The sequence below is a fragment of the Leptosomus discolor genome, chromosome 1, assembly GCF_034619465.1.
Source record: "Leptosomus discolor isolate bLepDis1 chromosome 1, bLepDis1.hap2, whole genome shotgun sequence".
Classification (NCBI taxonomy): Eukaryota; Metazoa; Chordata; class Aves; order Leptosomiformes; family Leptosomidae; genus Leptosomus; species Leptosomus discolor.
This window is the reverse complement of record NC_141391.1, coordinates 122508800-122521901: the sequence shown is the minus strand read 5'-3', so window position 1 is coordinate 122521901 and position 13102 is coordinate 122508800.

Sequence of the window (13102 nt, the reverse complement as noted above, 5' to 3'; positions counted from 1 at the left end):
TCTTTTTGTATAGAAAGCCTGGGTATCTAGTTCAGCATTATGATTTCCAGGTACTAAAGTCCCATTGTGGATAGAGTCTTTGGTTTTCCTGCTGCCTCCTCTGTGAAATTTTTGTATCTGTCAATAAGAATGGTATCACTTCACTGTCCTAGACTCCCTCACCAAACAAAGGGGAGAACTGATAAAGTAAGGGTAAAAATATTGTCAAATCTTTGAATGTCTCAATAAGTACTACAACAGTAAGAATCTTTGTAGAAACCAGGGCTGCTTATCCCCAGGGAGTCTGAGCATTTCTTGAATATCTGTGTGCTGTATCACAGGTAGCTCACAAGCCTTTCAAGCATACTTCCTATGCAGGGGTTAACTGCAGCCTTCTGCTGATACCAGGATGATGGGGGTGTTTGAACTGCTCTGTGTATTAGGAAATGAACCAGGGGGGCTGCTGAAGGCCAAGGCTAGAGGTGCAGTGACATGTTGAGCCCAACTCCATCCTGCAGTGGAGACAGAGAACCTCTAGGAGACCATTGTTGTCTCTTCATTGTGACCCATTCACTCCTCAATGACCATAATTTCAGCTCATTTTGATGAGTGTCCGATATTTCTCAGCCAAATGAACATTTCAGTTTGCTGTTTGGGGGATCAGGAAATTGGAGTACCAGAGCTGTATATTTTAACACCACATCTTCTGACACAGCTCACCTGAGACAATAATTTGTGCTGCATTCTTCTGTTTTATACTATAAAATATTAAACAGAATGTACTACATCTGGAAATCAGGTTTTGTATTTGAGGTCTAAAGAAAAATTTATGTATTTTGTCAAAAAAAAGTACTTGGTAGCATTGCCCTTTTCAGGGACACTGTGCCCTAACAGTTTCTTCTGGTCAGTGAGAGCAAACATATCACGGCTGGGAGAGCCTCTGTTGCATGACACATGCAGTCATCAAGCAAGCAGTCACTTAAGAGCACCCTTGCAGTTTTCAGTTTGACCCCAGCTGCAAGCATCATCTGTGAGTGCAACAAAAAAAAAAGTATATTGAATTCACTTCACTAAGTTAACCTTAAGAAGAATATTAGAAGAGTTAAGAATGAAATAGTGCATGCAAAGGTGAACAGTTCAGAGAACAATTCCTACTTGAGAAACAGCTTCTAAGTAGCAGGCAGAGAACGAAGCACATAAATTACCTATGTGCCAAACTACCTGAAAATAATTTGGATACTCACTGAAGCAAAGTATTGTATCCACTGGTTCACTGCTAGGGCAGATCCATCTGCTTTCATTTCACTTTATTTCTATCCCCTGTAAGAAAATCAACATACTTTTGCTACCCTAGTCTACAGTCTATAAAATCAGAACTATCAAAATTACTTCTGTCTTGAGCAGAGGTCTGAACACTTATTGTTTTTATTAGGAAGTGCTTTATTTTTATGTGATTACTTCATCTGAAGGAAGGTAGGAATAAGTAGCTCAGACTCGGGTTATAAGATCAGAACCATTGACTTAACCTTTTGGTTTCAGTTTGCTACCAGACGCCAAACTGCAAAGCTGACATATAGTATCTATTGTAACTTAACTGTAAGAGTTTATGGGTGTCTGCTGTTAGAGCTGAAACACTGTGAGAGTTGTGAGATTTTTAACCCTACCTGGGGCCTTAATCTAAACACGGATTTGAAAACTGTTGTCTCTGTAAAACAAATACATATCTGACTCTTCAAGTGGTGGTATGCAGACACCAAACAGAAGTGGGAAATGTTGCAGGCTTGAATGTGGGGACAAGGGTGTCAACAGTGAGGAAAATAAAAAAGGACAGAACAGGCCTGGGTGTGTAGAGAAAACCACTGGTTTACTAGACTTTTTGTCTTAGATTCTGTTACAGTATTAATTCAATCCCTAACAGATAAGATCAGCATCTTGTTTACATTTGGTAATTGCTGATCACATTGGCCTCTTTGTAGGAGCAAGATTCTGTATAATGGCTTTATGGGCGTAATTTTGGAAGCTGCTACAGTAAAACCAGAGAACACAAAACAAAAAAATCACACCAGAATAGCTAAAATCCTAGAGCTCTCACTTCAAGGTTCATGTCCTTGTTCTTCCTGATTCAGAACAGGAGTTTATGGTTGTATCTCTCATATACAAGCTGAGAATTTCAGGTGCTGGTGTTGGTGTGTTCTCTTTCAATTACTGTATATTCCATGTATTCTTGTAAAGTTTGTCATCAGCTGTCTTCAGCATAGTCTGTAAGCCATAAAGGTATCTTAAAGTAACCTAAGTAATTGAAGATGGTTTAAAAAGCATTACACCATACTGTCGGCGTTGAACAAATTAGTTTTACACAGAAGTAAAAATGCCACATTGGCTAAACTCTGTTCCTCTAGAAAGGAATGGGAGTTGTACCTCTGCTTTCAGCAGGAACAGGGAGAAAATGTCTTATAGTGAGTTTCTTAGACCGGTATGTAAATAGGTGCTGTGCGTTGGCAGATTGTTAAAGCCAGCCTTCACCATTTATCAAAGGCAATTTTATTCATGGGATTTAGGCTGCAACAGCTGCAATAGGCACCGCACATGAACCTGAAAATCCCTATCTGCATTGTTTGGTGCCTAGATGCCTTTGAAAATCTAGCCTCAAAAGCCAAAGTGGAAAAAATACTGATTGCAAGAAGAACAAAGCCCTATTTTGATATGACCTACACAATCTTTTCAAAGTGACAGTGTCACAGTGGTAAATTTCAATGTTTTGGTATTTTTCTTGATTAGGGTTGAAGCACAAACACCTTAAATACAGACTAAGTCCAGGAACCTCTTTTTTCAACTTTATCAAACTTCTGGTTTTAGTCAACAGTGAATTGTAAAAGCATCTCTGCTATGAGGGTAGGCTGAGGGCACTGGGATTGTTCAGCCTGGAGCAGAGAAGACTCCAGGGGGACCTTATAGCTTCTTTCCAATACCTGAAAGGAACCTACAGGAAAGCTGGTGAGGGACTTTTTACAAGAGTGTCCAGTGACAGGACAAGAGGAAATGGTTTTAGACTGAAGGAGAGTAGGTTTAGACTAGATCTTAGAAAGAAGTTATTCAGTGTGAGGGTGGTGAGACTCTGGAATAGATTGCCCAGAGAGGTTGTGGATGCCCCCTCCCTGGAGGTATTCAAGGCCAGGTTAGATGAGGCCTTGAGCAACATGGTGGAGTTGAGAGGTGCCTCTGCCCATGGCAGGGAGGTTGGATTAGATGATCTCTAGGGTCCCTTGAAACCTAAGCCATTCTAGGATTCTATGTGCTTAAAAGTATTGGTTTTTTTCTGGAGTAAATATTGTCAAGCTAAGGTCTGTGTAAATATTTGACAGTTGGAAATACCAGCTTTGGAAGAAGGGAGGTAGCACTTAATGGGCAAGTAGCTTTCTGTACAGTTGACAGCTGTCTGAGTGACTGAGACACCAATAATATTACAGGTGATCTCTGCTGGGATGGATTATTGAGCACCACATAACTAAGATGACTGGAATCTCATTGTAAATGTAATTTGTCTCAAGGCTATTGCCATGCCGTACGCGGCAGTGGGCTAGAGAACGTTACGCTTGCCTCTGATTCAGTGAGAGTCACAATAGATAAATTGGAGGTCAAAAAGGCCTTTTGGGAAAGCTCTTGCTGAAAAGGGTTATATAAATGTAAAGTAGTATTATTATTATTTATGAGCAGATTGAGTCAAATGTCATGTTGGATGCATTTCATCAATCTGAGATTAGACTTGAGCCTGTAGCTCAGCAACAGCTCAGTGATACAAACTGATAGGAGGATGTTTTACCAGGCTAAACAGAAACTCAAATAAAACAGCAAGCCCTTCTTTACAACAGCCCTCCCATTCAGTGATATTTCTGAGGTTTGGCATTTGGAACAGCAGATGGGGTGGCACAGAGCTTTTCCACCAGGGCAAGAAAGGACGTGCCATCTCCAGCCCGTTGCAGAAGTGTTTCATTTAGATCACGTAAAGATTTTTGCTCAACGATAGAACTGTAGAGAGAGATATCAATATTATATTAAAAACACGAATTGCAGCTGTATAGCAATGTAGGAACACTGACAAACTCATTGCCAACATGTGTAGGATATTCTTTCCTTGGGGAAGACTTTATTATTCAGTGAGCTTTTATCTCCCAGGAAAAGGGAAATGTCCAAGCACCCTCACCTCCTTCTTGCTCACTATGAGGAAAAAGAAATATGAAATTAAGTTTTCTCCCTCTACATGTCCCACTAAGACTAGGGAGACATACCTCTAGCCCACATAAATATATATTTTAAAATACTAAATTTCCAAAATCAAAACAGCTACCTTTCCCCTCTTACATTTTCTCTTCATGGACTTTAATTAAGTTTACTCTCAGAAGCTTCTGAGGCCAGATAACCTTGTTAAATGAAAGAAAAAGATTACACACTATGGGGCGGTTCCTGCTAGCCTGGACATCGTTTATAAAGCCAGGATTTAATATCCTTTAAGCTTTTCTGTTTGCAGCCTCATTTTATTTAAACTGCATTTATATAAACTGCTCAACAGATTAGAGAAGCAGCTCTATAGCCTTAATTTCAGTGTCACTTTCCAGCTGCTTCGGTCAGGCTTCATGCCTGGATTTAATGCATTTGTGCACTAAAATGAAAATACATCTCAATGATAAATCCTGTCCAAAGCAGAGGGAAATAGCAGTAAATAACATCTGTTGAAATCAAATGAAAATAAAAACAAAAGCCCACAGGAAAACCAGATAGAGTAGGGAGTTTGAAAGCAAACTGAATATAGAGTTCAGGCTTAAAAAAAGTGATCCAAATCCTTAAAATTTTCCATACATAGGGGACAGGGAGTTTCTGAACTGCCACTTGTACAGATTTGTCTGTTCCAGATGTACAGGGGATCAGTTACTAAAAGACACGTTGCACATTTGGGACTGATCCAAGGCTCCTTGCATTCATCTGAGGGATCTGTAAGTTCATTATAGATATTCATGACAGTCACTGACTATCCCAGAAATAAATTCATGCAATGATATGCTCTTGAAATTGAAACAACAGGGAAAGGCAAAGAGATCTCCCTTTCAGCCATCTCTTAAAAGAATAAATCTAGGTATCCCAGCTGGTCCATTTTGGTCATCTTTCCATGCCCAGAGCCAAGCACTTAAATATCTGTGCACTCTTTTTGTTTTATTATTTATTTATTTTCCTTCCACAAAGGCTCTGATACCCTTCCATCCAAGATTAAAAACAAGCACAATCTGAAATCAGCTATAAAATCAGATGTAAATGTTTTTATGCAGCTAGCCATTGTCACCTGCATTTGAAAAATGGTGGTTTAGTTCACTGGGTTAAAGGTACAAGCTCTGTGTAGGCTTGAATGTCTGTTCCTATTCACGTAGCGCTTCTACTTTTGTAGGGCTAAATGCTAAACAGTCCAACTGTGTCAGTCCCACAGTGCTCAGTGGACTGTAGCCTACTTATGATGTAACAAAAAATGACAAAAAACTTGGCCCTGCATCTTCCCAAGACAAATTTTGATTTTTCCGTCTTATACTTCAAACAATGTAGACGAGAGCCAGAGGAACACCATAAGTTCTGTAAGTATTCACTTGCACATTTAAATAGGGGTTTACTCTGGCTTTACCTTCAAGTTACAAATATATGATTGTATCACACTTTACCCAGGAAAATGAGAGAAACATTTTAATCCTGCCCTTTCCTGGTATACCATGGACATCTAACAGCATGTTCACACTTAAGATAGTGTAAAAGTGACTTCCTTAAATTGTGCAGGACAGAATATTTCATAGCTCTTGTTTCACTGTGATTCATACGAAGAAGTGGAAGGAAATAGCATCCTCACAGTTGAATTTGATGAATAGATTCCGTGGCATTCCACAGGATTGCCTCAACTTGCAATATGGATTTTGCTTGTACAAAACTTAAATGTAGTGTGTTTTGTGAGTGAAGGAACAGGGGGAAGTAATAACTAAGAGAAGGATCTAACTCTTACCAGCTCAGAAAAAGAATATGTGTGTCTTAGGTTACAGTGTAAAATGTGTCCAAAAAAAGTATTCCATTACCAGCTTCAGGAGCTGTTGAGACCAGGTGGGGCGGTGCTCCCTGCCTCCCCCCTCTGGACTATCTTCTATTAATGGGCACAACAACGCCTTATCGCCTGACCCATAGATAACTCGCTCCTGGACTACCTCCTGTTAATGGCCCATCAAGGAGCTGCCTCAGGACTCCCCATCCCATTGTGAGATGCTCCGCCCGGGGGGAAGGAGCCAAGCAGTCCATGCTAAATAAAAACTGAGATCTCGAACACCCTAGCAGCCTTCTTCCACTGGATTCCCAGAGGAATTTTTTCCCCACTGGAGTTCCAGAGGACAAGAGCTACCTACCTACCACTGGACCTTCGGAGGAAGACCAGACCCTTTTACAAGATCGCTGCTTCCTCAGAACTACATCCATCGCTTCAGGAGGACTGCAGCCAGCATCTTATCGGACTGCTACTGCCACCCTAACAGGGTGTCAGGTTGTATTTCTGACTCTGTCAGTGTAAATCAGTGGGTTGCGGGGTTTTCTGCCTTGTGTTATATATATATATATATATATATATATATATATATATATATATATATATATATATATTAGTAAAGAACTGTTATTCCTATTCCCCATATCTTTGCCTGAAGGCCCCTTAATTTCAAAATTATAATAATTTGGAGGGAAGGGGGTTGCATTTTCCATTTCAAGGGAGGCTCCTGCCTTCCTCAGCAGACACCTGTCTTTCAAACCAAGACAATGTGCATTCACATAACTTTGGGAAATTACAGAAACATGAAACAAGTGTAGATGTTACCAAATCAGATATGTTACTTAAAATCTAGAAAGTATCTGCTTCAAAGAGGATACTTAAAGCAAATACGGCTTAAACCATAACGAAGATAGTATACGGTGACTTTGAAGGCATTGCAGAAATGTAGTAAACTGTAGTTTCAATTAAACCGCAGAAGAACATATTGCCTAAAAGAAGTGATTTTCTGTGGGGTTTTTATTTGTTGTTTTGTTTGTTTGTTTGCTTGTTTTTAAGTGAAAACTCTTCCTTTCTTGTGTACAGAGTTAAAAGTGGGGAGGAAAAAAAAATCAAACCTGCTTGCGTTGATCCGTTATGTCTGCTAAGTTCCAGCTCAGTCCCTGAAAAAAACCCTCATTTTCTCTTTACTCTAATTTCTTGTGTTTTATTTCATCAGTTCTACATGTTGCAAGCAAAGTCATTTCTACCGTATCCCCAGGAGACTATTCCACATTCTCACAAACCTCATTTTTGGAGGCTGAGACTTTTTTTAAGATGTATTTCAATTGATCTTTTAGAATGGTATGTACTATCGCAACTAGACTGAAAAGAATTGCCGAAATCTCTAAGTAAAAGTCTATTCAAAAACCAAAGCAAGTCCTTGACTGGAGATATGTAGTAGAGACATACAGTATGCAGAAGAGAGGTATGAAAATAATAATCCCATCATAAATATCCTTCACGGAGAGAAAAAAATAGTGTAACAGAGAAATGCAGTGTTATTTCCTTTGAAATGTTCTTTGTTTCTCTGGTATCTGCAGAAATCTCCCGTGCCTCCGACTGGCACAGGAATGGTTTTTGTGGCAAACCTGTACAGCCCTCCCATGCTTGTTCTTGGAACCGCGAGCTGCAGCCAGCACAGCAAGCTTGCAGTTTGCTCTGACATGAGGAACCGGATCAGCACAGAGCCCATCAGACAGAAACGTTCATGGCTCATGTGTCAAATCCCTTAGACATGAGTATGATTGATCTGAGATCAACTCCTTTTCTATATTTCCTCTCGCTTTGCTTCCTCCCCAAAGAACAATTCACGTATGAGCTGCATAAAGGTGACAAACTACTGTTTTGGGGTGTATTCTCTGCTGGAAAGGCAAAGGTAAAATGAAGAGCACAGTTAACAGGAAAAAATTTCTTCTGAGATCAGTAACTCTTCTTTAATAGTCTGCCAACTCAAACGAATATAAAAGCATCAGAAGCAAGGAGCTTTTTGAAGAGATTATAAAATTGTTACTCCACAGAGAAATTACTCAAACCATTAATTTCAGCAGTCAGTCACAGAATGTCCAAAGCCACAGGACAACTGTAACCCCCAAATCCCAATAGCTTTGAAAGAAAGCTATGAAAATGCCTGTATCCCTGTGGTGAAGACTCTTGCTGGATGACCAAGATCAGAGATTATCTTAGCAAAGGCTAAACAGAGACAGCAGCTGAGTAATATTAAAAACAAATTTCCATTAACATTTATGGATGATATATGTTAAATTCTTATAGGAATAATGTTTTCTAATTTTGCTGTGGAAACTTAGCAAGGAACTAAGTAAGGAACCTCCCCCTTTCTGAAGTTTGATCCTTGCTTAGAATTGCAAGAGAAGGAAAGTTGCAATTAAAATAACTACATCATATGAGAAACCCAAAGTCAGTCAGTCTTCCAAACTTCTTTAAATGCATCGTATAATAATGCCATAAAACCCCTCTGTCTTTTGTTTATGTTGCAGTCCTGACTCAGCATTTCTGTAATCTAAATGCTGAATCTGAAGATTCAGCAAACCAAACTGAAGATCAGAAGTTAAAGTCCAGGTAAATACAGATACTGAGCAGCACCCAGCCATGCATTTAAGTTGACTTCTTTTTTAAACTGAAAACCTAAAATATTTCTTCACTCCTTTTTCTAATTTTTTTTATGGAAGCAAAGTGTTTCTGTTGTGATTACAGAGGTGCTCTGTCCTTTCAAAGTCTGACAGGGTGCACCTGCAGGTCTCATAACTTGCTGTGGCAGGAAGCGCAGCTCTAGTTGTCCCTCTCCCATGCTCATTCATTCAGAGCAGGGCCAGGGGGAAACTGAAACGTGTAAAGGAGAGAAAAAGTATAAATAAAGATCTTAAAGGGATCTAGGTGGACTAACCTTAGGCTGAATCCTAGGCATTGTACCAGTCTGGAAACAAATCAATATATTACATATTTCTTAACGGAGAAAGCTTTTATTCACATAATGTTTGATTGCTCTGGTGTGTTTGTGGATTGAAGAGGAAAGCGGGGAGGTGACCAGCTGTCAGTGCTGGAGTCTGTGCCACTTATCTAACTTCTGTCTCTCCAACAAAGAAAATCAATGAGACCTGAGTGATACATGTGCTTGTGTGTACTCATCTGACTTCCTTGTAACCCATAGAGAGATGCAGGAGGCAAATCTTTGTATGCTGCTCCCTAGTCCTTCAGAGATACAGGCCGGAGATACCTGTTCACTAGCAACTAATCCATACTGATCCATAGGTTGCCAAGGTCGTTGAGACTCCCAGTGGACTGGTTAGCAGGTCTCCGAAATGTGTGGAGAGGGTGAAGAAGATGGCTTTCTTCTCGGCTGACAAGCCTGGGGGCGCAGTATGACTTTTTATTATCACATGGGAGAGATGGGAGTCATCTTTCCAGCTGTGTAATGGAGCATGATGAAGGGATCTTGAGGGCTCTCTGATCAAGCTGGTGTCTTTGTGCAGAGCAAAGCAGGGCAGTGATTGCAGGTTGGATGCAGGAGCAGCACAGCTGGGTTAGCACAGCACCATGCTAAGCGGATTAGCCTAACTCCGCAGCAGAATTTGTTGCATTTTCCAGTTTCAGGAGTTAATTTGCTTGGTATGAATTCAGGGATAGTTCACCGTGCCCACTGTGCTCATTAGAAACTCTCCTTGATCAATGATCAGAGGACAGTATGTTTTTATTTCTTCTAAAATGCATAATATGGACGCATTATATCTGAACATCCTTTCAACCAACCACGAAAGTCCGTATAGGGAAGGCATGACTACTGGTACTTATTTAAAACAGATTCATATCTTTCCAATATTAACTCCTGTGTTTAGATTACTTTCATTTTTCTGTGTGTTCATTAAATATTTGTTTTGGTAGGGATGCATTTAGACAAGCATTTTCTTCCCTTGCTTCCCCAGCTCCACATTCTGTTATTGCTAATACAAGTGTTTGTAGGGCTACCCTGTAAACTGTGTCATTAAAATGATCCAGGTCTTAAAAAGGAGGAGGAAACTAGTACTTCACCCAAAACATTGTACAAAAGGGGGCAGTGAGCTTCTGCTGCAGGTGGATAGGGCCTTCTGGCGGAACTGTTGTAGTCCCTTCACCATGAAAGAAAGTCTATGTGACAGCTCATCCTAAAGAGTTGTGGATCCTCCAATGCAAGTGAGACTTAAACTGGGGTGCAAGAAGTTGAAGACTGCAACACTGTTCCACAGTTTCCCCTGTTACTTGTGTCACTTTCCCCAGCTAACGAGGAGCAAGTGGGAGCAACTTCATGCTTCCCTGAGTCCTTTGCCTTAGCCCAATCAGCTTGCCTGCATCAACATGGATCAACCCGATCCAGATTTCTTGCAGAGGGAAAATTTACCCCGTGATTGTTTACCTCCATAGTTCTTTTGGCTTTGCATTGCAGGAGAACCTTTGCTATTTACATTGTGTCTTAGAAGTCTTCAGCTGTAGGCTGGGACCAGGAGGAAATACAATGATTAATGTGTAACCATTTCATGTATCCTCCTTGTTCTTCTTTAAATGTCTGTTAAGAAGTAAACACAGCGTACTCTTACATTAAACAATCCAATAACTAGGCTTTTTATACAGTATATACCAATTACTGCACAGCAGATCCCAGACCATCATGGTCTCAAAATTAACACTAATTACTTGATACCTTCACAGATCCTTGAAATAGAAGTATGGTTCAAGGCACAGAACCCTGTCTCCTGTCAGGCACAGGAGATGCTATATGGAATTTGCTTTGTTCCTGGCATAACAGACGTAGCTGAAGAGACACAGGACAACAGTTGGCATGCAGAATGGAAGTACAGCAATTCTGCCGTATGCACTGAGACCAGATATGCCTAACATCTCCCTCCTTGTAAGAGGAGAATGGTGAACATTAACAAACCCCATGTGGATTCTGTTCCCTGTGGGCACCTGAACTGACTCTGGCAATGCTTCGCACACTAGCAGGAGTAACAGGTGCCCGGCCCAGCCACTCTCTGTGAGAGACATCAGATGCAGAAGGCACCGTCTGCTGTGAGGCAGATCCACCCAGGCAGCCAAACACTGTCCTGTGTAAACAGCTGTCCAGAGAACAAGAAGCAACTTGAACCCACCAAGCTTTGGAAATCTTAGATTCCACCATGGCTCATGTAACATGAACTGGTTCCACATTTGATTGTTCTGCCTATTGGGTGTTAATAATTCTTTTTACATCCTGATCAAAGAAAGCAAATACAACGATGATCTGTATTAGCAGCCACTGGACTTTATGACAGTGATGTTGCAGGCAATGCCTAACTGTCCTGACACATACAGTCCAGGCCTGTGAAATTTCTCGCAGAGAGCTAACAATAAACATTATGAGTACATCGCAGTCTTTCCAAGGAAATAAAAAAGCTTTACATCTATGACTTGTGGTATTCAAATATGATTAATTTATTCAATTATTTTTAAATTGAAGTCTCCCTTGGTAGCATTACTGACATCTTGAAAACAGGAAGCTGTGTACTGGCTGCAGTTCTCATTGGCAAGTAAGATGTGCACATGGTCATAATAGCTAAAGGAGAAAGATAAGGAATAGGGAACCTCCTGTGGGAATGCATGCATATACGCACATCTGGCTTGGGCCAGAGCAGAGTTTGTCATTTCAGTGATCTGGATTTGTCTGCACTAAGGAAATAAGGATTCACGTCTTCTAAACACTAGTTTGTTGCTTTTTCTTCCACAGAATCCACAATTCATACAATGTTTTTTTTTTCTGAATTTCCAAGGACCACACATTCTCTAGTTCCTTGCCTTGAGAACTGAAGTGTTTTGAATATCTAATTCTGACTCATTTTGTCTTACTGCAAAAACTGTTTTGCTGGGGAAAAAAAAAAAAAAGGAATGAATTGGAAGATAAAAGCCAGACTTCCACAGAAAAGCAGCCTTGCTAAAAACTAACATAAAGTGGGTTGGGAAATGTGTAATAGCTTCATGGATTGTTGCTCTTACCACAGCACAATTTTTTCTGTACCACAGCTTAAAAAGCCATCTGCCTTGCCAGGGTCTCACCGGGCATTAATTGTTAAATTATGAAGAAATTCTTCCTTAAACCAAACTGTTGACACTCGTGACACAGGTTAAAGTGTTACAGAGCTCAAAGATTCCCTGCTTTTGGCAGAAGTTAGCTGCCAAACATCTCATTATCTTTACCTCTCTAATTCCATCACACATTCAATACCCTTTCTGATTGCCTTCTCCAGTGCTTGCATTTTATGTCTATCTCTCTCTTTTTGTCTTTTCCCTGACAGCTTTGAAGAAATATAAGACCTTTGAAATGGGGTTGTTCATTTTATTTCAACATGATATCCTTCTTAACCTCCTGTCCTTACCTACCAATTAATGCTTCTGGGAACTATTAAAGACTTGCAGCAGTCTGCCTCTAAGCTGGCTGCATTTCAAGGCTGAGAGAAGTTGCACTTTAATTCCTCTCTGCAAGTGAGGGTCTCTGTGTAAACAGAAAAGACTCAATGAGAAGCTCTCCTGGTTTTACTGGTTCTTCATATCACTTCCTCTGTCATGTGAAAGAGCGTTTTTCAATGATGGGATGCACGCTGAGGAGAACGGGGACAAGAAGAGGTGGATCTGAAAGGTATTTACAACTCCAAAGAATATTATTTGGTAATCATAATAACTCAGTGTTAGTGCTTATAATGACAATGAGTCTTTAATATAACAACTGATGCCTTAACAAACAGCAGAGGAAAGAATAAGAGATGGAAAAAAGGAGAAGAAGAGTTAGGAGCATAAAGATGTTTGTTGTTTTTTTTCCTAATTACATTTATCTATTATTAGAAGAATAAGTTCTAGTAGAATACACCAGGGCTTTTACATGTTTAACACCATAGGAGATGCACCACTCAGCTAGACCTGTGTTCCATTCTGCCCAGGGCTCTTTCTCTGACACTGGCAATAGAGTGATTATTTTGGGGAAGGTCAAGAGACTGGTCACTCCCTGCA